At 37.1% G+C, this 25,057-nt stretch overlaps 1 protein-coding gene and 1 pseudogene across 46 annotated transcripts in view; one reads left to right on the top strand and one right to left on the bottom strand.

Annotated features, from left to right (window-relative positions):
• Nucleotides 1–25,057, bottom strand: part of DTNA (dystrobrevin alpha) — a 418,043-nt gene that overhangs the window by 277,471 nt on the left and 115,515 nt on the right. For 9 of the 46 annotated variants that reach the window (XM_058277110.2, XM_071208615.1, XM_058277122.2 and 6 more), the window contains exon 2: nucleotides 16,762–16,864. The exons of 9 other annotated variants lie outside the window; for them this stretch is intronic. The gene's annotated coding sequence lies outside the window, so the exon portion shown is untranslated. Of the gene's footprint in view, nucleotides 1–12,377; nucleotides 12,665–12,746; nucleotides 12,870–16,761; nucleotides 16,865–25,057 lie in introns of those variants that run through there. 28 more of the 46 variants (XM_012527551.4, XM_071208613.1, XM_012527548.4 and 25 more) reach the window with 14 other exon arrangements.
• The window catches only part of LOC101437883 (KH domain-containing, RNA-binding, signal transduction-associated protein 1 pseudogene), a 102,269-nt pseudogene that overhangs the window by 72,962 nt on the left and 4,250 nt on the right, over nucleotides 1–25,057 (top strand).

Here is a 25,057-nt window from a genome sequence, read left to right as displayed (position 1 = left end):
AATATTTAAAATGGTAATCAAATCTGTCAAAAGATGGTAATATTAGGGTAGCTTTTCTTGGGATTGGGGAAATATTCTGGGATCCCATATAATTGGCAGAGATTTAGAGTCATAACCAATTCCAGATTAAGGACTGTTGAAGTCCTCTTCTATCTTGCATTCCACTATCTGTTAAGCAGAGTCATCTGGAAATAATCTTCCTTGTTGAGTATCAGAATGTGTTTGCCTTTCTTCTAGCTGATCTATATAATTCTGTATCTTCTGACACACTGACGCTGGATCAGGTGGATTGTGTGAGTGCCCAAGGAAGCAACGTGTCAAGATGTGTGGCAGAGCTCAGAAGGTTTAGTGCTTAAGGAAGATTGCCACAATACCCAGAGGTCACGAGGAGAGAAAGGAGATCACCCCTCACGACAATCACCTCTTTGTTAGGAGGGCAGGTTACAGTGACAAGCTTTTCTCCCATCTCTCCTACTATTACCCACCACCACCTTCTCATCATCGTGTATACATTTTCATAGTATGAAGGAAAGGCTGAAACTAGTAGGAAATTACGAGGCATAGTTTCTTTCTTATATAAACATTGTTTAGACAGCTCATTTTGGAACTAGGCTGGAGAAGGCCATATGTGATACATACCATTTAATTAGGCATTATGGAATCAGTTAAGTCTTCTAACATCTATGAACAGACTATTGTAATATTCTCTCTTCTCTGCCTCTATTTTTGCCTTCTTTAAAATCATCACCCAAAGCAACCAATCTAAAACCCATTTATCACATTTTTTTTTCTTACTTTAAATGACCTTTCCTACCTATAGTTGTACTTTTCAATCAAAGCAGATTTGTAACCAAAGAGAATTCAGAGGACACTACCAATGTGTTTAGGAAATGAGAGGTTATTGGATAAACCTGGTGCATTTTCCTGAAAATTTGGAGAAAAATATTGAATGAAACCAAGTAAAATGGAAAACATGAGAATTTAAAGAACTTGATATATATATGGCAGGCTACATTCAGTTCTGACTCCAGGCCTCCTGCGAATATGTTTTTTTCTTAATGTCTCTTTTTTATTTTTTAAAAGAAGCTTTAGATTACATAAATGTTACATTAAAAATATAGGGGATTCCCATATGCCCCAACCCCCACACACATGCTTTCCCACATTAACAACATTCTTCATTAGTGTGGGACATTTGTTACAATTGATGAACACATATTGAAATATTGCTACTAACGGTGGACTAGAGTTTACGTTATAGTTTACACTCTGTCCCATACAATTTCGTAGTTTATGACAAAATATACAATGGCCTGTATTTGCCATTGCAGTGTCATTCAGGACAATTCCAATGTCCTGAAAATGCCCCCATGTTACACCTATTCTTCCCTCTCCCTCCCCTCAGGACCTCTGGTGGCCACTGCCTTTATAACAGTGATAAAAGTTCTTCCATTGCTAGAGTAAAAAGTCTATAATAGAATATTATTCTATTATTAATATTCTATTATTCTAATATTAGAATAATAGGAATTTAATATTATTCTATTATTCTATTATAGACTTACTTTGTTCTTTTTTGTTTGCTCTGGGAGAGGGGTTTGGACGTCAAAAGAATAGATTAAGGAATAAAGATCAACCCCGGTGGAATGACATAAAAGACCTTTCATGGCCAGATACCGACTGACCTCTTCAGAGACATCTCTGTCCCTTTTAGCCTGATACTTCACTCTCTGAGACCACCAAACTCTTTGTCATCCCCTCCACACAGCCTAGAGTTTATCTTTTTCATACTCTTTCTTCTCGAATGCCCTTCCTATTCTTATTAGGTAATTCCTACTTCTCTGTCAAGACCCAATATAAGTAGTATCTTCTTCAGGATGTCCTGTCTGGGCACCTTTACTACGATCACATACTACATCATGACAAAATCATCAGTCTATGTGTTGTATTCCTATTCAACCATGTACTCCTCAAAGGCAAGGACTTGGGTGTAGGCTGTTTAAGATATCAAATATGAGTCTGACACCTGCGATGTAGGAAAGTTTTATTCTACCATACAGGGTATGGGTCACATAGTTTTGACATTGGCTGGAAAATGAACATTTAAAAAATTGGAACAAGGTTCTTTTCTCACTTTTTTGTTAATAGAGAAAGTACACAGTAAATTAAACCTGATTTTTCTTTCATTTTGTATTTTGAAAATATATACAAACTTATACGCTAGGATATAGAATAGACATTATAAGACCAAGAGCTAAGTTTCTTACACTGAAGTTTCAGTTAGGTAAAATAAATTCCTAAAGAATTAAAGTATCTCTCTCTCTATATATAGAAGCCCTCCAGTCATCAAAATAACATAAGTAAATACCTACCCACATTTTTTTACTCAATGTTCTCCTTTCAAAGAATTCATAAAATTTCAAAGTCATTCTTTTATAAAAATGCCTGCTCTGGTTACTTTCTCATATCACTATAAACATTACCTAATTTTTTAGCACTGTGGGTAAATAGATGTTTAAATAAACCAAGGCAATAGCATATCAAAGAATTCATTCATCAGTGAGAGATTGTGAGTAGCCACTACAATTTAACCACTTAAGGTCTTGTCCAGATATGAGTAATTTAATTCCCTCCACCACGGCCATTAAGAGAGATATTGCTGAATGTTAAAACCACTTAAGATGAAGAAAGGACCCAGTCAACCTTAGCTATGTCTACTACCGCTGTGGCCCCTTAAGCATAGAGTTGTATTTTAATGTGTGTATTCCTAGACTTGCAAAAGCATTGCATGTGTGTATGTTCCTAAATTGTGATTTTGTTGATTTGCATAAGAAATGTGTTGGCTTCTCTTTCAGCAAATGCCTATCTAACTAAGCCAGGCAGCAGCACTTTCATTTGCTACATCCCTTGTCATCAGATTACCGAAATGATTTGGCAGAAAGCCTGGACTGGTGTCTCTGCCTTGAAAATTGTCAAATTCTAAAATTTACCCAAATGCTGCAACACCGATTGGTGAGGGTTTTGCTTTTGTTTTTTTTTTTTAAATTAAATTCATATATCACCTTATTAGAAAATAAAGCTTACTTTAAAAACACACATGCACATACATTTAGGACCATACATTTAATATTCAAAATAGGTTTAAGATTCTTTTGAACACATATAGAATATATTTAATACTATAATTATAAATCTTTAAAGATCACAACCAAAAGACCCACACTTATTTCTTTTAAACAGTTAGCAATAGGAGAGGCAAAATGTTTAAGCAAAAATTGTATGCCCTTGAATTTAATTTCTTACCTAGAATTTTTGTTTCTTTTCTAAATGTTTCAGGCAGAAAGAAAACCATCAGTTTCCTCTTTTGTATATTATAATATGCAGACCTACCACCTCAAGTCAATGTTCCTAAGTTAAACACAGTGTCTGTATGACCTTCAAGAAATTCAGCCTACTGTAAGAAATGTTAAGGGTAATTCAGAGAAAGCATACTCTCAGGGAGTAAGTTATTGCCTAAGACAAAAGTAGGCAGTTCTGGAAGCTTCAGTGTGTCTTTGAGCCCACTGGGGTACCATATAAGAAACTGAAGCAATAATTTACCCTTGTGCAATGAAAAATATAATGTAACTTGCACACCAGGAGCCTCTGCCTTGTTAAGTTAAACACTTCCCTCATGTCATTTTAAAGGAGAAACTGTAATACTGTAAATCTAAGTAACTTAGATTTATGTTCTGGCGTCTGGCAAATGATTACACAGAATTTTTTTTTTAAGAAAAAAGGGGCAGACACTCTCATAGTATGGTGTTATTTTAGGATTCCAAATGTTTTGGTGTAGGCGCTTTCAGAATGTGGCTGGAATTGACTTCATAAACTGGCAAACAAGAAATCGATTATTGTAGTGTGGTTATTGAAAGAGCAACAAGGCTAGAAGGGAGCAGCCCCACATTGCTGGGAAGAGATCTTCAGAGCCTTCTGCAAGGAAATGTTAGAGGTGTTACTGACATCATTAGTGTTTCCAAATTTTAGTATAATCCCAGGGGACAAGGTAAAAAAAATTTAACCAGGGGCAGGGGTGGGGTGGGGGAATGTGTGCTAAGAATTTATGCTAGCAGCAATTTTGATTGAATGATTGCTTTTTCTGTGGTGCAGAGAGAAGATATATTTCTCAGGCCACTCTTTTTTTCCTTAATTAATTAATTAATTAATTAATTAATTAATTAATGGGGAAGGGGACCTGGATTTCTAATAAATGAGAAGCAGAATAATCTTACCAGAGGTCACCTGTTTCCAGTCACAAACCACCCTCATAGCCTCAGCTGAACCTAATTTTGGATGGACTTGCTGGTAGAACAAAAGTTCATGGACCCATTGGTTCATTTTAACTTGTCATATCCCTTTATTGAGTATAACACAAACGCTGAAGAGAAAAATAGACATTTGTTCTTGTTAGTTTATTACCCTTCTTCTCCCACAAAAAAATTCCCATAGGTGATAAGTTTAATAGGCCTTAAAAAAAAAAAATCTCTTTTTTTTTCTTTTTAAGTTTTAATATTTCTGAACTTAATGGAAATTTTTAAAAATCAAGAAACTTTTTTAAGTTGAAGATGACTTTTTCTCTTCACAAGGTCTTCTTAAAGCAAGGATAACGAAGTCTAATAAATTTATAATGTGATCATATTCTAAAATGGAATAATAATTTTACAGTAGAATAGTACAAGTCCCTTCTAAGGTCTGAGTTTTGATGGACATGGTCTTTCTCCTTATCTGTGGCTGTACTGCAAGTTATATATCTGAATAAAGTTAAATAATATTGGAAAACATGCCAGTTTAAAATTTGATTCCTGTTTGTGTTTTAAAATCAATGCTTTTTATCAAGTGAATGAAAACAAAGTACCAAATAGTAGAGGTATTTATGGAAGTCCTTTAAAATTCTTAGCTCTAAGTTCAAAAATTATTATGTGAGCTATGACCTATCACACTTTAATTATTAACAAAAATTACTAAGAATGATTTAAATCAGCATTTCCAAAGTGTATTTTGTGGTGTTAAAGGGTATTATGCAAATTTTTTAAAAGAAAAAAATTTCCAAGATCAAATTAGCTTGGGAGACAATGAGCTAAAGAAAATCAAATATGTCCCTTTACTGTAGACTGCTAATGAACTTTTAATGCTAAGGTTCACTTAAATCTTCAAGAGAGGGATAATACAGAGCAGTTCTTAAATTTATTTGACCCATAATCTCCACCTTTTTCCCACATAGCATTTCCAGGGACTACCTCTCCCAAGAACACAATTTAAGATTTGCTGAGTTAAATTAAAATTTGAAGAGACTTTAAAATATTGGCTTACCAATTTCACAACTTTTAAATGTCTCAATAATCCTCAAATTCTCAGTTTTTATCTTGTTATTACTTAAAACTAAATGTTAAGCAAAAAAGTAGAGGATCAGAGTGATATAAGTGCTATTTATATGCATTTCTACTGTATAATATGTATCTTCATTCCTGTGTGACATTTCCCCTAAACTTAGTTCTTTTATTTTGCCTGCTGGTATTATATAGCTCTAAATAAAACTGGGGAGGATTAAAACTACAGTAAATTACCTTTTCCTCCATTTCTTTACTGCACATGATCAGTTCTCAGAAATGGAAAACTATTAACTTTTACATTTGTTCTCTACATTCTATAGGAATTGCCCTAACAGAGGTTCGTCACTTCCTGAAATTGTTTAAGGGCAAGACTGCTTGAGTGATAAGTGATAAGACTCCTAGGATTTCATAGTACTGGAAAATTGGTGACGAAGAAGGTCTGAGACATTTTGGCAAAGATTTAGAGAATCAGTGGGGATGAGATTCAAAAGACATAAACAGACAAAAGATGTTGGCATCAGACTGCAGATGGCCTGTGTACATCTTACCACGAATCAACAGATTCTACTCATGGTTCTACCAGCCTTTAACTTTAGATCTGTGTTCCTTTGGGGGTTTTCCCCCCTCATTAAATAATATGGAAATTCATTAGAGCTCTTTATTGATAGTCCAGCCCTTTGTTCTCTCAGGGACGCATTGAGATTGCACTCCCCACCCAAATGAAGTGTGGTGCGGTGGCCTGGTTTGTCCAAGGAAATGTGAACATAAAAGACAATGGCCTTCAGCCAATCTGTGATGGCCAATCTGCATGAATGAGAAGCAAACCTTGCTTGGATTTTACAAGTCACTGAGATTTGGGGTCATTTGCTACCTCAGCAAACCACAAGTAAAGTTGCCGGAACACTTCTGATGTCTGCATCTTAGTTGATCATATACAGAAGAAAATAATAACATTCCTCTTGCCTACAAAATGATATGAAAAATTGGATGCCTCTTAGAAGGGTTACTCTTTTGGTAAGTCAACATGTTTCTACAAATTATGACGAAGAGTCTAAGACTAGGAATCCGTATGCATTAGAAGACACATTTTATTCAAAAGTATTCTATGCCCTTTAATAAAACGAGTTAAGCCAGCTGTATTTATGGACTATGATTAATTCAGTGAATTCATTGTTCCAGCATCCATAAATCTGTACAATACCACATTGCATAAGAATAGGGTACAGAAAAAAATTAAATGAGAGTAAAGAGAAAAATAATAAAAATAACTCTATTGCTAGAACAACTCTGTTTAAAAAACATAGAGGTCAACAAAGCTTTCATGACTCAGTATCTCTGAGTCATCCTTTCACCACATTCATTTTAGAAGAATGAAAAATCCAGTTTTATTTATGTAAATAAGCATACTTGTATTTTATATTAAGATACAGTAAGTATTCCTATGTGATAAAAATACACATTCTGTTTATCTTTTTTATAATTCATTTAGGTTTCTTTAACCTATCAAAGCTATAATATTTAATCTCAAACTATAAAAGTGTTTGTTAAATATGAGATTTTTTTAAGAGATAAAATAATCCCAAGATTACCTTCTAACTCAGTTTTCTGAGACAAAAACACTAAATGTTAAGAAAGGGCAAAATGACTTCTTTTTGAAATGTAGATTAGCACAAATAAATTAAGACTTTAAATGACAGAATAATATATAATACACTGCTATTTGAATCCAATGTTTTAAAGTAACATCCTCGAGTATCAACATCCAGTGAAGGGGACTACACAATTAATTTCATTGTCAAGCACAGTTAAGGCACAAAGGTAGGAGCTTAATTAAGATCTGTTAGATTAATAAGACTTAATAAATTGGCTCAGCTACTTGGATATGAAGATTTAAAATCAGCTATTTTCCAAGGGCCAAACTTAATTTATTTTATAGATGTGCAAAAAATAAAAGGATAAAACTATCCTTTAAAATGCTCTAGGTTGATATCATTTTTTTCATGATTTGTGATGGAGATTTCTGCGTTCTCACTTAAATATTGATTTTGAACATTTGGTTAGATTCACAGGTTTTTTAAGGATAGATTTTGGCCCCACCTTCAGCAGGGCCCTTCTCTTGGTAGAGACAAGAGAGCCCTGTATGAGAAAACATATAGTGAAATTTGTTAGTTTTCTAAATTTTGGGAATTGACATATGAAAGGCAAATAATAAACATGTGTAAAGTGTATAAATGATCCAAAGAATATGAAATTACTTAAACATCCTTAGAATGAATAAGCTAAACTTCCTCTTGTTCTGATTGTCCACTAACTTTCCAGAAATATAGAGATATTCAATTTTTAATAAAGAAATGCAGTTTTTCTTTGCTCAGAATATGCTGATAGCAAAATGATATTAAAAGTTGTACTTCAGGCCTTAAACATTTTTAAGAAATATTTTGGGCCAACTTTACACTTTAGGGTCACATATCATATCCTGTAAGTAATTGTTTGCTATCCTTTTACTACTACATTGTGATCCCAAAACAATCCAATGTTTTTTGGTTCTTGCAATTTGGTTTGTTTGTGTGCAATAATATAACAAATTCTAATTTAGATGTGTCTCATTGATTTTTTTCCCCCTATTTGTACTATCCAGCATTCTGGACTACATTTGTCAAAACATGTCAGTTTTACCACTTTATGACTGTATTTTTGTTATGAAGCTCTCTGATAATATATAGCACATTCATCATACTTAAACTTTCACTGTCTCTTGTCATCACAATCAAGTGGCAAAAATGGAAACAGATAACCCCCTCAAAAAACAAACATGTTTTTTTTTTTTTTTTTTTTTTTTTTAAAGATTCATTTATTTATTTAATTTCCCCCCCTCCCCTGGTTGTCTGTTCTTGGTGTCTATTTGCTGCGTCTTGTTTCTTTGTCCACTTCTGTTGTCGTCAGCGGCACGGGAAGTGTGGGCGGCGCCATTCCTGGGCAGGCTGCTCTTTCTTTTCACGCTGGGCGGCTTTTCCTCACGGGCGCACTCCTTGCGCGTGGGGCTCCCCCACGCGGGGGACACCCTTGCGTGGCACCGCACTCCTTGCGTGCATCAGCACTGCGCATGGCCAGCTCCACACGGGTCAAGGAGGCCCGGGGTTTGAACCGCGGACCTCCCATATGGTAGACGGACGCCCTAACCACTGGGCCAAAGTCCGTTTCCCACAAACATGTTTTTAACTGACTTTACTTGACAAAGAGGACCATGAATGATCACTATTCTAGACAGTCTAAGGTCAAAGAATAATTATGGTTAGAATGAGAAAGAATAAAGAGAAAAGGAATTGTTAAGAAAAACTTCTCAGAATACTTATTTATTCATTCCTTAAACATGCATTCAGTGGTTTCTATGTACCAATTACTGAGAATACAAAAGTGACTAAGAAACAATCCATGTCATCAGGGGCTCTGAGAATGTATAATGAAGGTGACTTGTGACTTATGAGGTCAACCTTGAAGGAGAAGTAGGATCTGGCCACAAAAAAAGATGAGTGATAGGCATTCCAGGCCAAAGGAAAAATTAGTAGGTGGACTAGCAGAGAGATATGATAGTGGATGGTATATTCTGGAGGCAGCAATTAGGTATGATTAATGTCTTGGGACACCCAATGAAGTAGTGGAGATAAGGTTAGAGAAACAGGTGAAGGTTTTGTGATGGGCCTTGCAGGACATACTAAGAATAGTAAGCTTTATGTGGAAGGGAATGGTTGGCCACTGAAGGTTCTGAAGGACAGGAGAAATCCTACCACGTCTGTTTGTTGGAAGATAGGTTTGTTGGTGGCATTATAGGGATGTGTTGGGGGAGAGCCTAGGCCAACTGGGAAACCATGGAAATACCAAGTGAGATGATGAAGACCTGATAGAAAGAAATTACAAAGAGTATAGAAAGGAAGGGATTTCTTTGCCATATATTTTTAAAATGTGGTAATACTGGATATAGGCCATAAGAAAGCAGATAACGTCAAGGTCAAGAGCTGAGGAGGGAAGACAGTGGAGATGGATTAGAGATAACAAAGAGATGCTAAGGAAAGGGCAGTGAGGGAAAAATAACTGTGAAGTATTGTTAACAGCTCAAATAAGGTTGGAAAACATGAATCTTCCAATCAGCAAACGTATGCAATTTCTCCAAAAGCTTAAACATTTTAAGTCACAATTTTATTTTTTTAAAGTAGAAAACTATTGGAAATCATCAATGATATCAGCAAACTGCCTATATCTTCTCTGGAACAAGGAGTGTAAAAAAAAAAAAGACTAAAAATGATAGAATGAATCTCCATTTTTTGATAACAGGAATTAGCTAATTTGACCTGATTCCCCCACTGCAATAACTAAAAATATGTGAAATATAAAAACAGCAAAGAGTTCATAAGATGGTCAGAATTTAGCAGCTGGAAATTTAGGAGAAGACCTGAATTCAGAGAAGTAAGCTCAGGCTTACTTCTTAAGCATTTGCCCTTAGGCTTTTGACCATCAGTAAAGAAAGATCTTAAAAACCAGTTGCCCTTTAGACAGCCTTCTGAGCTGGGTAGAGAAGTCAAAGCCCATGGCTCTAAGTTTGAACCTTAATTAACTAACCCCAACTTTAAGTTGGGATTGATCTGACAGGTCATACCTTCTGCTAGGGTAGGAGTGACCCTGAAGAAACCATTCCTCACACAGATTTGCAGCCTAGCTTCCTGTCACCTGGGTGATTCAGGAAACCTTACATACTGTATATCAACTAACGTGATCCTAGTCTACTACTACCTCCAGGCACTGCCAGAAGCAAACCAGGTCCTCTCCTGAGGAAAACACCATCCTCATAGGTCTCACAGTATTCTTACAAATAATATTTAAAATACATTTCTACCACATAGTTAAGGATTATCTCAGCAACCAAGAAACTAAGGCACTATGAGTGAGAAATGTTAGGAAAAATAATAATAAAAAAAAGTCAAACTAGAATTACTGGGATTATGAAATATCATAAAACAACTTCACTTACTATTTTCAAAAAATATGAGTGATAATTTCATCGGCGAACGAGGAAATATAAAAAGTGACATAATAGCAGCAGAACAACATTTGTCTCTTTTACTGTTGACGCTATTTTGCCGCATAGTTTAAATTTCTTGCATTTAAGAATTTAAATTTTTGTATTCACTTTTGTTTCTTCTTTGACCCACTAAAAACAAAAACAAAACTTCATCCTAAACCTAATATAACTTTTATTTATCCTGGTAGTTTAGTCCACAACATGAGGTAGGCAAAACGTGTCCACACTAGTGTTTGTGTGTGTACCTGCGGGCACTATGAACACTCAGAGGCCTACCGTCACAAACTACTTGGGAACACTGATTTCTACCAGGCTCGGTCCTATGATCAACCCCTCAAGACACAACTTGGTATGGCAGGGAGAATGAGGCATCCCAAGTCACCAGGAAAATTTGCAAAGGTACACTTGTGGGGAAATGAAAATTACCTGCAGCTTTGACAACCTAATGGGTTAATTTTAAGTATCACTGAAGGTTAAACTGTGGTTTTCAAAATTGCCTAAACTGTTTGGAGTTTAGGCATTTTCATTGGAATGCATGTATTTCTGGTGGGCTTAGTACAGGGACTTTAAAGCGCTCTACAATCAGATTATCCTTGACAATACGTCTTGACTAACAAAAGGAGGAAACTGAGCAGTGAAAACCTTCAGGGGTGAGGAAGGTGAAAGGGGACAGAAGGCAGAGAGGGAAAGTGGGCAGAAAAAGGAGGGTGTAGGACCAACATGGAGCTCTGCCAACTTCAGAGCGTTTTTTTGCCTTTGCCAGATTATTCAGTATTTGTAAAATCAGGTGACAATCTCAATATAATGCCCATTTTCCATTTAAGGAGAATAACACAATGTATTTTTCATTCTTGGCAAAGTTGAGTGAAAGATCCATATGAAGATATTCATTGCTCAAACCTAGTTTAACCAACTTAGTTCATTAGAATTTGGTCTGTTTAACAGAGCAAAACTGGAGCATTTGCGTTTTAACAACTGTTTAGCTCCACACTCTGTAATAAGAACATCAGCAGATTTATTTTCCCCATATAAAGGAGAATTTCCAATTCACACCATGTACTCTGTGACTCTTATGGAGAGTATTTATTCAGAAGGAATGCTGTGCAAGTTTGGAAAAGATGTCTCTAAGAGCAGATCCGAGAGGTCATTTGACAAAACAAGAAACAAAACCTATACATGGTCAAAACATGAAGAGAACTTAAGTTTGTCATTCTTTCTTTTAAAGAAAAAAGGTCCTAAATACTTAAAACACAGCTTGGCAATAGCAAATCAGACAATTCTTCCTTTCCCCCCTCCACTCAGGCTCTGTATAATGAGACGCCTCCATTCACTTAGCAAATATCAGCTTTTTTTTGAAGGAGGGGAACCTGCTCGGAATTAATGAGGTGACACCAAAAAATAACTTCTATTAATAAACTGCTTTCTTCAGTGGGAATTGCCTCTCATTTTATTAGTTGTTTTTTTAAAAAGCAGAATATCTTCTAAAGACCTTTTATACATTTTCAGACCACCTTGTTTTCTTTCCCTCTTCTTTTTTTTTCCTTTTTAAAAATTAGGACATGCCATCATGCCATGCAAGGAAAACTAACCTCTACCTCGCAATAATACAGTTTCATCCCATGGCATAACGGTAAGTTTTGCCACACAGAACTACTGTTTTGCAACTCATTAAACTCTGGGAGTTTAAGGGAGGAATTAATAGAGGAAAATTAAATAAGGGTAAAAGTGAAGTTGCAGATGTGGAATGTAAGTTTTAAAACTAAGATAAACTGTTTTTCAACTGCACAAAATATAAAAACACCAACTAGCTCAAGAAAGAAAGCTAACCTACTGAAAAATCTTCATGATCATTTTTTCATTCACACACACACACAAACATCAACAGTAACCTCCAGAGAGAAGCAATGTACCTTAAAACCAATCTTTTCACTTACCATAGAGTCTGCACACCATGATTTCTTAAATTCTTTTAACTCCAGTACATCCAGAACATGTGAATCTTTAGCACATTCACTTAAGGAACAAACTTTAACCAAATAGTTATTTTACAATTTTACGAGAGATAACAGAAATCCCTGAAATTCTAGGGAGAGACAGGAGTTTAAAATCCAGCTTCTAGATTCTGGTGTCTATCTTTAACTTGAAAATGATTTGGTTTCACATTCCATTGAAGTCCCACTGGCAGATGCCTTTGGTAAGCTCACCAATGGCAAGCATTCAAACGCCCTCCCTTCAACCCCTCCTCCCTCTGACTAAGCTTCCGCTGTTCTATCTAATGCTGATTTACTCAGCTGTCTTTTTACCTGTCTCTGCGTGGGTGAAAGGAGATGCTTTCATTGACGGCTATTACAGAAACCCTTGGAAACTAAGATCAGCCCAAGGACTTGCTGTGCTTATCCCTCTGTCATCCCCTCCCCCTACTTACTGCCAGAAACCAACTGACTTCCAAACTTGGCTGCCCGAAAAAGAATGTTCTCTGATTGGCATTCCTGGAAGCAGAAAGCAAGGCAGCTCAAGTTTGTTCTGTTGCTCAGCATAAATAACTTCTCAGGTACACACAAGCGAACACTTAAGTTTCCTAGATTTTTAAAATTTTGTGGAGAATTTAGCAAATCTGGGGCATGATATATCTGTTGTAATACAGCATGTAAGTTTTAATATCTACATGTATTTCTTCCCAAAAAGGCTATGGCTAAGGTTAAAAAAAAAAAAGGCAAATCACTTTTTTTAAAAGTTGAATGAATCTTTGTAAATAAGTTGGGACCCTTTAGAGTAAGAAACACAGCCACTCTGCCTATTTGCCAATATTCAGGAGGGCAACTGTTCAATCTGTGGCTCTTCTGAGAGAAAAACTTGCTTATAGGAAGTATGTGGAAAGTCCTATTACAAAAACTGTGGAAAACGGATTCAATTGCCTTGTATAGCAGCCTTCAGGAGGAAAGGGTGCAAAGACCAATTCTGACTCCCTTGTCTAATGCTTCTTTTTCAGGACCATCTTGCAAAACTTCGGGAGGACTGGGAAAGATAAAGTATCTATTACATTGAGGGGAGATTAAGTAAATGAGGAAAAGAAATGTATTTCATCAAACAGGATCTGGCAAGGATTAATAAAGTGGGGCCCCTTTGAAACACCACTGATAAAAATGTGTTTAACATTTACTTAGTGGTTGTTGGGACCAAATGATCTGCTGCTGCTGAGAATCATTTACCTCTTTATGTTCAAAATAGTGAATTTATTGCATGCAGTTTTCAAAACCAGGCAACTTCTTGAAAGGCCTGATAAAGGATTTATAATTTCAATAAACAGACAAACCACTGTGCCAAACATTTTGGGGTTTTTAAATTTCAGTTGGTTGTGGCTGCCAATTTTGGGCTACCGTCAGCTGGCTGGGTTCAGAGTGCTGGAGTGGCTTGCAGCTGCTCCTTGTAACTTGTATGGACATCTCAAAAATACTGAAGTTTGACTCCAAAAACACAGCCCTCTGTTTGTTCATAGTTGGTTTGCAAACTTCTCTTCTAGGTTATCTTTTAGTACATCTAGAGAAAGACCATTTTAAGGAACCACAGGTGAAAACGTGACTAACTGGTCTCATATTTCTAATTTCTTTCCATGGTATTTTGATGCCCCATATAGATTGGTGTTCTACCAGGTTGCTTGCTACTTCACCTAGCTTTATTACCAGATGTCTTTTTAAATAAAGTTTAAAAGGAGGAAACAAGGAAGAAGAAACTTTCCTTACTCTTTACCCCAAAGTTTATTATCTTAGGAAAATGGTAGGCTATATGCAATGCTATTAGACGGTGGCATTCATATGACTTCATAAATGTAGAAAAGTAACAGCCCAAAAGCATCCATTTCTGCCCATGTTTCTCTTCTCTTTCAAAACACTCCACCCTAAGGATATGGATGGTATCAAAACTCATGTGAACTAAGAGGAGTGGAAGGAGTTGGAATCCGGCCATCTGGTTCACATTCAGCCACACGATTCACTAACATTGTGTCATTGAGAGAGTACTAGCTTATTTCTAACACTCAAGCAAGGCTGGAACTGAAAAACTGCTGTTGTAAAAGTGGATCTTTTAACCTTCGAGAAATGATTATATGTTGACACACATTTTAAATAAATATATTTTGTATTGGTTTGATTGATTTTTTCTGAAAAAAAAAACATTTGTATTTTTCTTCATCAGCGAAAGACTAAATGGAGTATATATTAAGTACTGAACACCTTTATTAAAGCCCCCCAAAATTATACATTTTCGCATATGTGATTGAATCTAATTATTAACATGATGAATATTTGTTCAGATAATTTCTGCTGATGTTGCTGGCTTATAAGAAAAGTAGAGGGGAAAAAAAGGAAATCCTAGGTCCTTCTAATATTTCACACATAAACTATAACAATTTTCCTTACTGAATTGTTACTGGCTATTCCTTATAGCACAGCATTCATCAATCAAATACATCCTCAGCTTCCTGATGTCCTGTGCCAATCATGAAAATTCCAGAACAGTTTGAAACAGCACTAACAGTATTAGTCCAGACTCAAGGTTAAATGAGCACAATGGGAATTTTTTTCTTTTCTTTTTTCCCCTAACCTTCATGAGGCAATTGATAAAATTTATAATGGCTAGAGCTCAGTCTTTATCATGAATAAATGTTGTTTTGCTCTTTCACATGAGAGTTAGGATTTGATCAGAAAAATAGCTTTCAGGGCTTGCTTCCAAAGAAAACTGGGCTTGTAACAGGCAAATCAGCTACCCTTGATTTATCATGAACAGACAGTTAATCTGTGCATTCTCCAGAAATAGAGTGTTAGCACCAGTTTTGTGGATGGTGAATGTTGGTAGCAAAAATGACATGCAGGGGTGGACACATCTGATGGGACACCTTCTTCCCTTGGCTGTTTGAGGTGGCCTGCTGGGACAGCTTCCTTCTTCTGGGAGTCTGATGGAAAATTTAAACTGGAAATCTTCTGTGTTTGCAGAATAATCCTGTGCAGTTTTATATCTACTGGTACAGGACAGTATACTCTGTTCATTATTTGGTAAACTCCTTCCTTGAGATTCTCTTATTCATTACCCTTTTGCTGGGACACTTATCTGAAAATGCCTTGATTTGTAGTCATTTATGCTGATAGAATATGTAAGGTGACACACTGATTAAGGGTAAGGATAATTTTTTTTGGGTTTCCCAGAGCTTCTTGCTCATATCTCACATGAAGTTGGCAATTAATAATGGTTTCTTAAAGGAATGGTGCAGGATAAAAATTAATTATTTAAAAATATTGTTTTTTGAATGTGCTGTAGTAGGCACATTGAACATAGTGAACCTGATCACTGCAAGGCAAACATGCCTCATCATTTTTCCTTCCTGTGGCCCTTGAGATACTGGGATTGTAAGTATTCTAAGGGTTATGATTTTGCAGATGATTTTTTTGCCTTTTGCATATCATTTATTTTTAAAAGCATATATTATTATGTAAAATTGTATTGGGGGAGCAGTAAAAGTTAATTAAAAAGGAAGGGAGCAATGTGGCTCAGGCAGCTGGGTGCTGTCTCCCACATGAGAGGTCTCAGGTTTGGTTCCTGGTGCCTCCTAAAGAAGACAAACAATGACTAGACAATGAGCAGACATCGCGAAAAAAAAAAACAATGAGTAAAAAACCCCAATAACAAGCAGACAACTAGCAGACAATGATCAAAAACATTGAGTAGACAACAAGCAGACAGCACACAAAAACAATGAGCAGACTAGGGAGCCATCTCAGGAAGGGAGGGGGACTTAAATAAAAAAGAAAAGTTTAATAAATTCAAGTAGTAGTTGTTTGAAAAGTAACAAAAATAAATGTAGCTGAAGAAAATGTAAAGATAATATACATAAGAAATATTGGAACTAAAGGGACTCTAAAAATAGATATGAAAAGGATTCACAACAGCAACATGCTATGTTTAATTCTTTTAAATGCCAATCAATTTTAGAAACTAGATGAAATGGACATCCATTCTGGATGTCTGTCCAATAAAAATAATTTTAATCATGGAAAGGGCCATAAGCACATATTTGCTAATTATAACATATAATAGAGAAAAACTAAGATCAGTGATAAGCTTTGATGACAACACAATGAAATGGGCTAGATGAAAAATCCTAATATAAAAATGTACATGTACCATAATTTAAAATATATTCGAACATCTGTAGACACTAGAGGGAAAGAGAAAATCTAGAAGGAATCCTATCAAAATGATTTGTGGGTTCTTTTTAAAGATCTTAACCCAAATTTTGTTAAATTTACTGTAATGAGGTTATTTTACCTTGATAATACACACACACAATATTCAAGTAGCTTTTCTTCATTTATTCATCCTCTTCCTTGCCTTTGAAGGGACAATTCTATTCCTCTCCTCTGGGCCTCTCCTGTAATGGTGTACAGAGAGTAAGGGTTAGAGGGAGTGGACAGGGAATAGAGATTCTCTAATGTAGGAAGGGACACAGAGAAGCTTAGGGGTGCTTAAGTTAATTTTAAGAATGAAGAAGGGTGTATTTGTCAGCCAAAGGGATGCTGATGCAAAGTACCAGAACTCTGTTGGCTTCTCTTTTTTTTTTTTAAGTTTTACTATTTATTTATTTGTTTCTCCCCACCCCCTTGTCGTTTGCACTTACTGTGTCTGCTGTCTTCTTTGTTTGTTTAGGAAGCACAGGGAACTGAACCCGGGACCTCCAATATGGGAGGGAGGCACCTAATCACTTGAGCCACCTACGTTCTCTGCTTTGTTGTATCTCTCATTGTTTTTCCTTCCTGTGTCTTGTGTTACCTTGTGTCAGCTTGCTACACTTGCCCAGTGCATCAGCTCACTGTCTTGCTTGTTTTCTTTAGGAGGCACCAGGAACCTCTGCTCCCTGTGGTGTTGTGTCTTTCATTATGAATTTCTTCTTGTGTCTCTTGCTGAGTCATCTTTTTGTGCCAGTTTGCTGTCTTTTTTAGGAGGTACCGTGAACTGAACCACAGACCTCTCATGTGGTAGACAGGAGCTCAGTCGCCTGAGCCACATCCACTTCCCTCTGTTGGCTTTTATACAGGGTATTTATTTGGGGCAGATGCTTACAGTCATAAGGCCCTAAAAAGTCCAACTCAAGGTACCATAAGAGCTATTTTCTTCACCCAAAGTCATTGGCCATGTGTTGGAGCAAGATGGCAGGCTATATATATGTGAGGGTCCAGCCTGCTTTTTTTCTATTAAGGCTCTGTGGGCCCAGCTTCTGATCTCAGCTGTAGTCTGGCATAGGACTAGTCTTTCTCCCTGAGGATCGTTTCTTTCCAGGCTCAGCTGCTCTGGTCTCTTCAGAAGGCCAGCTGTAGGCTATTGGGTTCATCTCTCTTCCCTGGGCCTCTGCCAGGTCTAATGAGCTTTCCCTCTTCCTCTGTGTTCTCCTTCTCCATGTACTTAGTCCTGTGCAAGAGTCTATTTTATCCCCACCAACGGGGTGGGAACTCAACCCTGCACATCCTAATGACGTGGTCAAATAAAAGCCCTAACCTTGATTTAATAAAGTAAAAGTGAAACCTCTAAATCTAATACAATCTAATATGCCCAGAGGAATAGACCAGTTTACAAACACAATCCAATATATAATTTTGGAATTCATAAACAACATCAAACTGCTATACTGGGTGATAAAAGAAAATGGTGAAAATGATGAAAAGGGGGAGGGGTCAGGGCAGAATCAGACACACTAGAGTGGGGGCCAGACTGGGAAAGGCTACTCTGATGAGGTGGACTTTGAGGAGACAGGTCAATAAAAGAGGTTTAGAAAGTGCTGTGTGGTTTTTTTGTTTGTTTTTTTTAAAAATTTCTTCTCATGAAACACTCATTCAAGAAAGGTCTATACTTTTCAAGCTCTGGTAGTGTCAAATTTGTATGTTTCCTTGGATATTGATTATAAATCCAGTTTTATTTACTTACATAAATATTTTTTTAAAGTTAATGTTAATTGTTTTACTGTTTTTGTTAACATCAGTTTTCTTTGATATGAGGAAGAAATCATTTTCAACCTTGCCTTAATAAACTTTCTTGATCCTTTTCCTCTGTTTGCATTTTGTTTCTATTTCCCTCTCAGTTTCCAGGATGTGTACCTATTACCATCTTTTGGGTTGACCACTGTATGTAGGGTAGCCCTCTGTCCTGGTTTGCCTGGGATTGAGGGGTTTCCCGGGATGTAGGACTTTCAGTACTAAAACCAGGAAAGTCTTGAGCAAACTGGGACCAGCAGGTCATCTTAAACATGCCATTTAGAATCTTTTTAGTTGGATGCACATTTTTTATAAAAATTAACTTTTTTACTAAGAGGTATTTGGCTCAAATGGGTCAGTACTCTGAACATACAGATTCTCTTTTTTGGCTTTAATCCTGGTTAACCATGCAAGCTAAGACAGGTCAAAACTTCCGTGGTTACAATTTCCTCATTCTTAAAATCAGAATGATAATACTCACTTCAAAGAGTTCTTACAAAGATCAAATGAGATGCACATAATTAATATATCATAATCAAATTCATAAACCATATTTGAAAGTCAAGGTGAAAAACTGCTTCTAGTCAAGTTTCTTAAGGTTTATTGAGACTTAGACATAGAACAATACTATTAAGAGTGATTAAAAAAATGACAGGACAGAACTAAACTTGATCAAGTCTAGTAGTTATATCCAGCTTACTCAAGTGAACACATGGTTAATTAGTGGTTTTCAAACCCCTTGTTTTGCTGTGGCACTCTTTGTTCAAAGGAAATAGTCACTGAACCACAGAAGTGAAAAAGCATAGCTCCTTTAGCAGAAACTCAGGTGTCAAGCCTGTAGTCCTGCCCATTTCCATTAGGTAGACCCTGCAGGGACTCTGGGAAACCTTCAGGAAACCAAGAAGCACAGCTGGAAAACCACTGAGCTCTACGCTTCTACTATTTAAAAAAATATATTTATATATAAAAATTCCATTCACCTATTTTTAAGAGTCACATAGAACTGTTAAGGCTTAAATGAATGTTTTCTGTCCCATCCCTCCCCACCCCTGAATCACAGAGGTAACTATCTTCAACTTTTAACTGTTAATTATGATGATTCCACCATAATCTTAAATGATACTCTCATACAGCTATTTTTTATTTTTATTTTTCAAATGTTCATATTATCTAATTGCCTCCTACTACGGAAGTTACGAATTTTGCCCTCAAACACATTTCCACCAGTGCTTGCACTATGATTCCATCTCTCTGTCCCTCTCTCTCTCCCTCTTTCTTTCTCTCATACCCACACCCACACACACACTTCCTTTTCCTTAATACTCCTAATTTTGTTACAGAACAATTTTAGGTTAAATACTATTGGTGTTTCCATTATTTTGGATATGTACATATTGTTCACGTGAGCTGCATGGGGATTTCTGGTTACATTTCCTTTCTTTTACATGCTTTTCTTTTTATCTGACATTGGTATTATGGTTAGGTCTTTTTTTATTTGCTTAATTTTCTATGTGCCCAACATTACATTTTCTAAAACTCTCCAGTGGATAGGTAAAATTCTTCCGAACATAGTCAAACATAGCAGTTACTTTATCAGCACTTGCACCCCAACCCTGACTCCTTTTTGTGGCAACCTGTCTCCTCTCCTGTAATCCTGAGACTGCTCTTTACCTCTCTTTTGTGCTGGGTCCCACTCCCTGCATTCTTTCTCCTCTTTCTTGACAAGCCCCCCATGGATGGGTGAGAGGAACAAATACTCTCTTAGCTTCCTGAGAAAGAAGGCTTGAAGTAAATTTTTGGAGAATTTAAATGCTTGAAGATGTCTTTATTCTCTTCTTACACTTAATTTGTAGCTTGGCTAAATGCAGAACTCATTGTTTAGATGTACTTTTGTGGCAGGGGGCAGTCCTAGCAGGCCTGCTGCCTCTCCCTGGGACCTACAACCTCTGCTCTAGACCAAGTGTGTCATTCTGGTGGGATAAAACCCAATCCTCCAGTAGATAAGGGGACTGCCGGTACATTCCTTCCCCTATTGTTCCGAGCCAATGTAAACATTCACTAGAGACTGACTCCTGATGGGCAAGTTTTACAATATCCAGCTCACACCCCAGTGGTATATCTCTCCCTGGCAGGGAGGGAGCAGGGTTTCTCCACTGCAGCAGCACAAAACAATATCTCCCTGCTTAGGCCAGGGATTGAGACCCCCTGACTAAGCGGAGCCCGCGCTCACTAGCAAAGCTGATCTTGCCCTGTCTCTTCTCTCTCTCTCTATATATATATTTTTAAATTAATTTATTTTTTAATTCATTTTTTAAAATATTACATTAAAAAAATATGAGGTCCCCATGTGCCCCCCACCCCCCTCACCCCACTACTCCCCCCATAGCAACATTGTCCTCCATTATCATAACATATTCATTGCATTTGGTGAATACATCTCTGAGCATCACTGTACCTCATGGTCAATGGTCCACATCATAGCCCACACTCTCCCACGTTCCATCCAGTGGGCCATGTGAGGATCTACAATGTCCAGTAACTGTCCCTGCACCACCCAGGACAACTCCAAGTCCTGAAAATGCCTCCACATCTCATCTCTTCCTTCCATTCCCCACACCCAGCAGATACCATGGCCACTTTTTCCACAGCAATGCCACATTTTCTTCGATTACTAATCACAATAGTTCATGAAAAGAATATCAGTAAGTCCACTCTAATCCTTACTCTATTCCTCCATCCTGTGGACCTTGGATTGGTTGTGTCCATTCCACATCTATGTCAAGAGGGGTCTTAGATTCCACATGGATGCTGGATGCAATCCTCCTGCTTTCAGTTGTAGGCACTCTTGGCTCCATGGTGTGGTGGCTGACATTCTTCAACTCCATGTTAGCTGAGTGGGGTACATCCAATAAACCAGAGTGTAGGAGCTGAAGTCTGTTGAGGCTCAGGGCCTGGCTATCACATGGTCAGTCCAGAGATTCAGATCCCCTAGATATATCTTAAACCCCAGCCCCAACTACAATTCTGGTAAAGTAACAGGAAAGGCTTGTGAAAAGAGATCACATCTGAGTCCAGCTCCATTACACAGAAACACCAACTCCAAAGAAGGGCCAACTGACACGGCAGTGAACTCCATCTGCCATGACCATAAAACCTGTGGGTCTCTGTAGCCCTCAGAAGAACCAATACCTGGGGTTGTATCTACTTTATCTGTCTCTGAGACTCTGCTGAGGTGTGCATAAGGGCAACCCCTCTGATAACCTCCAGGCTCTTTTTTAGAGACTCACAGCCATAGAAACTAATTTGTCCTTTCCATTTCCCCCTAAAGTATAAACCACAATGTAAACACAAATGTTACCTTGTTTGAAACCTATTGTCTCAATATCTGTACATCAGTTTCAGTAAATATGGTATGAATATGTTAAAAGTTTATTGCTGTGGAAGGGAAAAGGTTTTATATTGGATATGTGGGAGTACTGTATATTGTATATATGAATTACTGTGATCTAAAACTCTTGCGAAGATAAGCTTAATAATTAGAAAAAAGAAAAGAAAAAGACAGGATGTAGAATTTTTCCAAATTAATATGTATTCTATATCTAACCTTTAAACTCATCGCTATATTCCATTTTACTATTAAGGGAACCTGGCAATATATTGGGGTTCACTTTTCAGGAAGTTTTGGATCACAGAGTGGTTCAACAATGGCAGCGGAGGAATACTGGTGTGGGATGTTATTGACAGGGGACATATGGTTGACAGGGAGTTCTACAGAGCATATATCCAGGGTACATAAAAATGTTTGGCTATTTTCATAGTGGAAACAATTAAAAACAACAACTGAGGGAGTGCTGAGTTCCTAGCCAGGGGAGCTCTATCACAGTCCCTAAAGGAACAGCAACAATCCCCCAATTGCAACAGCAAAGACCAAAAAGGAATGAAGATCCAACAATGAGCCCCTGATACTAATGACTATGCTTGTGAGCCTGTGCACCTGAAATAAGAACAAGGCCTAGAGCAGCAGTGTACCTAAGAGTTACCTCCTGAGAGCCTCTGTGTTGCTCAAATGTGGCCAGTCTTGAAGCCAAACTCAGCATGCAAATGCATTGCCTTCCCCCCAGCATGGGACATGACTCCCAGGGATGAGCCTCCCTGGTGCCAAGGGATCACTACCAAGTACCAGCTGATAACGTAACTAGAAAATGACCTTGAATAAAAGGTTCAACTCGGACCAGCAGAATATCCCTGTCTACATGTAATAACAGGAGTTAAAAATGCTTTTTGACCTAAATCTTCTCTCTTTATAAACAAAACATCTTTCCACCAGAGCCTGTGTGAGTTGTGCTTTGGCTAGGAATCCTGACACCTGTATAGGAGTGGTTTGACACATCTTTAGGTGTCTGTCTTTCTGATCCACAACTTTTCTGTCATAAATTTCCAGTAACTTCCACATAGTCTTTTAGTTTCTAGAGTTGCTATTGAGAAGTCATTCTGTTTCCTGATCTATTTTATTCAATCTATTTTTGTTTGTTTCTTTTTTTTCTCTCAGCAAACATTTATTTCTTCTTTAACCCTGATGTCCTAAAATTCTCATAACACTGTACCTTGGGATAGATACTTTTGCTTCCATTTACTCTGTTTGAAATTCAAGGGATTTTTACTCATATCTCCCTGTTCTGGAAAATTTTATTGTATTTCTTTAGCAATTAATTTCTGATCTCTCTTTCCTTTGTTCTTTCATTTTGAAACTCCTTTTAGTTCTATGTTGGACCCCTTAGACTGATCCGCTAATTTTATTATCTTTTCTCTCCTATTCATCTTCTATCTATCATCTCTTCTCAGGAAGAACTCTTTAATTCTTTCTGTTGAATATTTTTGCTAACATATTTTTTAATATATAAGAATTCTATTTGTCTCTAGTTGTTTGTTTTCATGGCACCATGCTTTGTTTCATGGACACAATATCTTTTTTAATATCTATGAGAATATAAATTTCAGCTTTTAAAGTTTTCGTCCTTTTCCCACAGTTTTTCTTCCCTTTAAATTCTTATTTTTTTTGTTTTGATATCTTTTATGTTAGAGACTTTCTTAAATATCTGGTATTCCTTTGCTGCCTGCTCATGTTTAAGAGTGACTAAAAAGCTAATCAGGGACTGACATTGTCAGTGGACATAGGACATAGGACATAGGACGTTACCATAAGAGAATTAGTCAAATTTGGAGCCCTGAAAGTGAAACTGAAATGCCCTTAAGAGTAACTAGATTTATCTTCCTTGGGCAGTGAGACCCTCCAGAGTAGACTCCCTCCAGTGTTCTGCCAAGGAGGTACAAGTCTGGTGGCCAATGTTCCAGGAGTGAAGCTGGCTAAGAAGACTTGTGGGGAGATTTGCCACTATTCAGCATACAGATTTCCACTTAATTTCCCAGATTTCAGCTGCACACCTCACTCCTACCCACCACCCTTTCCAATACTCCTGAGTTTGTAGCCTCTCTAGTTAAAGTATGCCAGAGAATAACAAGCCTCCGCCTCATCACTTCTAGCAGGGAGTAGGAAGAGTAGTTGCCTGGTTGCGCAGGGTTGAGGAGGGAAGTTGGGAGGCCATTGCTCTTATTAAGACTTTCGACCAGTCCTGTTTTCAGCCCTACATGTCTTCAGTAGCATCCAGTTCCTTTTCCTTCCAGTTCTTGAGACTTTTCAGGCTTCTCTAAGTAGTCTCCATTTGTACTTGTTGCCTTCTTCTCTAAAGGCACTTGGGTTTCTACGTCTCTGCTCAGCTAAGTCAAGTATCACTCATGCATCCCCTTTCCATTTCCCAAAACCTGTGTCAATATCTGTCTGTCTGCTGATGTATTCTCTCCCATTTTCTTTATTCCAGTGAATATTTTTTGTTTATTTATGATTAGTGTAGGGTTTGTTTGGGAGGGAGGGGGTAGAGTTTAAGCTTGTGCTCCATCCACCATCTTAACTGCAATTCTCTGTCTTCATAATTTAACATTGCTGTACAAAGGGAACAAATTTTCAAACGTTTCTCCAAATGATCCCACCAAATTCAGTAGGGAGGAGGTATGTCGGGGGAGCAACATAACATCTTGAATTTCTCCACACGAATAACCAATGTTAAAATGAAAGAATCCCAATAAGGTATATAATTATATTAGATACAGTGGGGTATAACATTCAATTAAGAGAAAGATATCTTTTAATTCTGAAGTTAGTTGTGGCCCCTTGTATTAAAAGTTTCAATGTATCTGTGGCATTAAGTGCATGAATATGTATAATTATAAATAATCCCTCCATATGTATTAAGTCATATCCTTTAAGACTACGAATCTTAAAAAGTGAAACTAAATTTCATTTGTAACTGAACTTCTGCCTAAACTATCAATAAAACCATAACCAAGTCAAATCAAGTAAATTCTACCTTCTTAAAATTTACATTGGAGTCATTTTGTGGTTGCTTTTGGTTGGAAGGCAATGTAAAATTTGATGGTGAAATCATTTCCCTTTTAAATTTCATGTCATTTCCATTGGGCCAAATTTGTGTATTTTGTTATTTAAGGCAAACTTTGCCTTGAATCATTTTATGCACTAATTCTGT

The sequence above is a fragment of the Dasypus novemcinctus genome, chromosome 16 (assembly GCF_030445035.2).
Source record: "Dasypus novemcinctus isolate mDasNov1 chromosome 16, mDasNov1.1.hap2, whole genome shotgun sequence".
Lineage (NCBI taxonomy): Eukaryota > Metazoa > Chordata > Mammalia > Cingulata > Dasypodidae > Dasypus > Dasypus novemcinctus.
The sequence above is the reverse complement of the archived record's forward strand: the minus strand, read 5'-3'. Positions and strand labels throughout refer to the sequence as shown.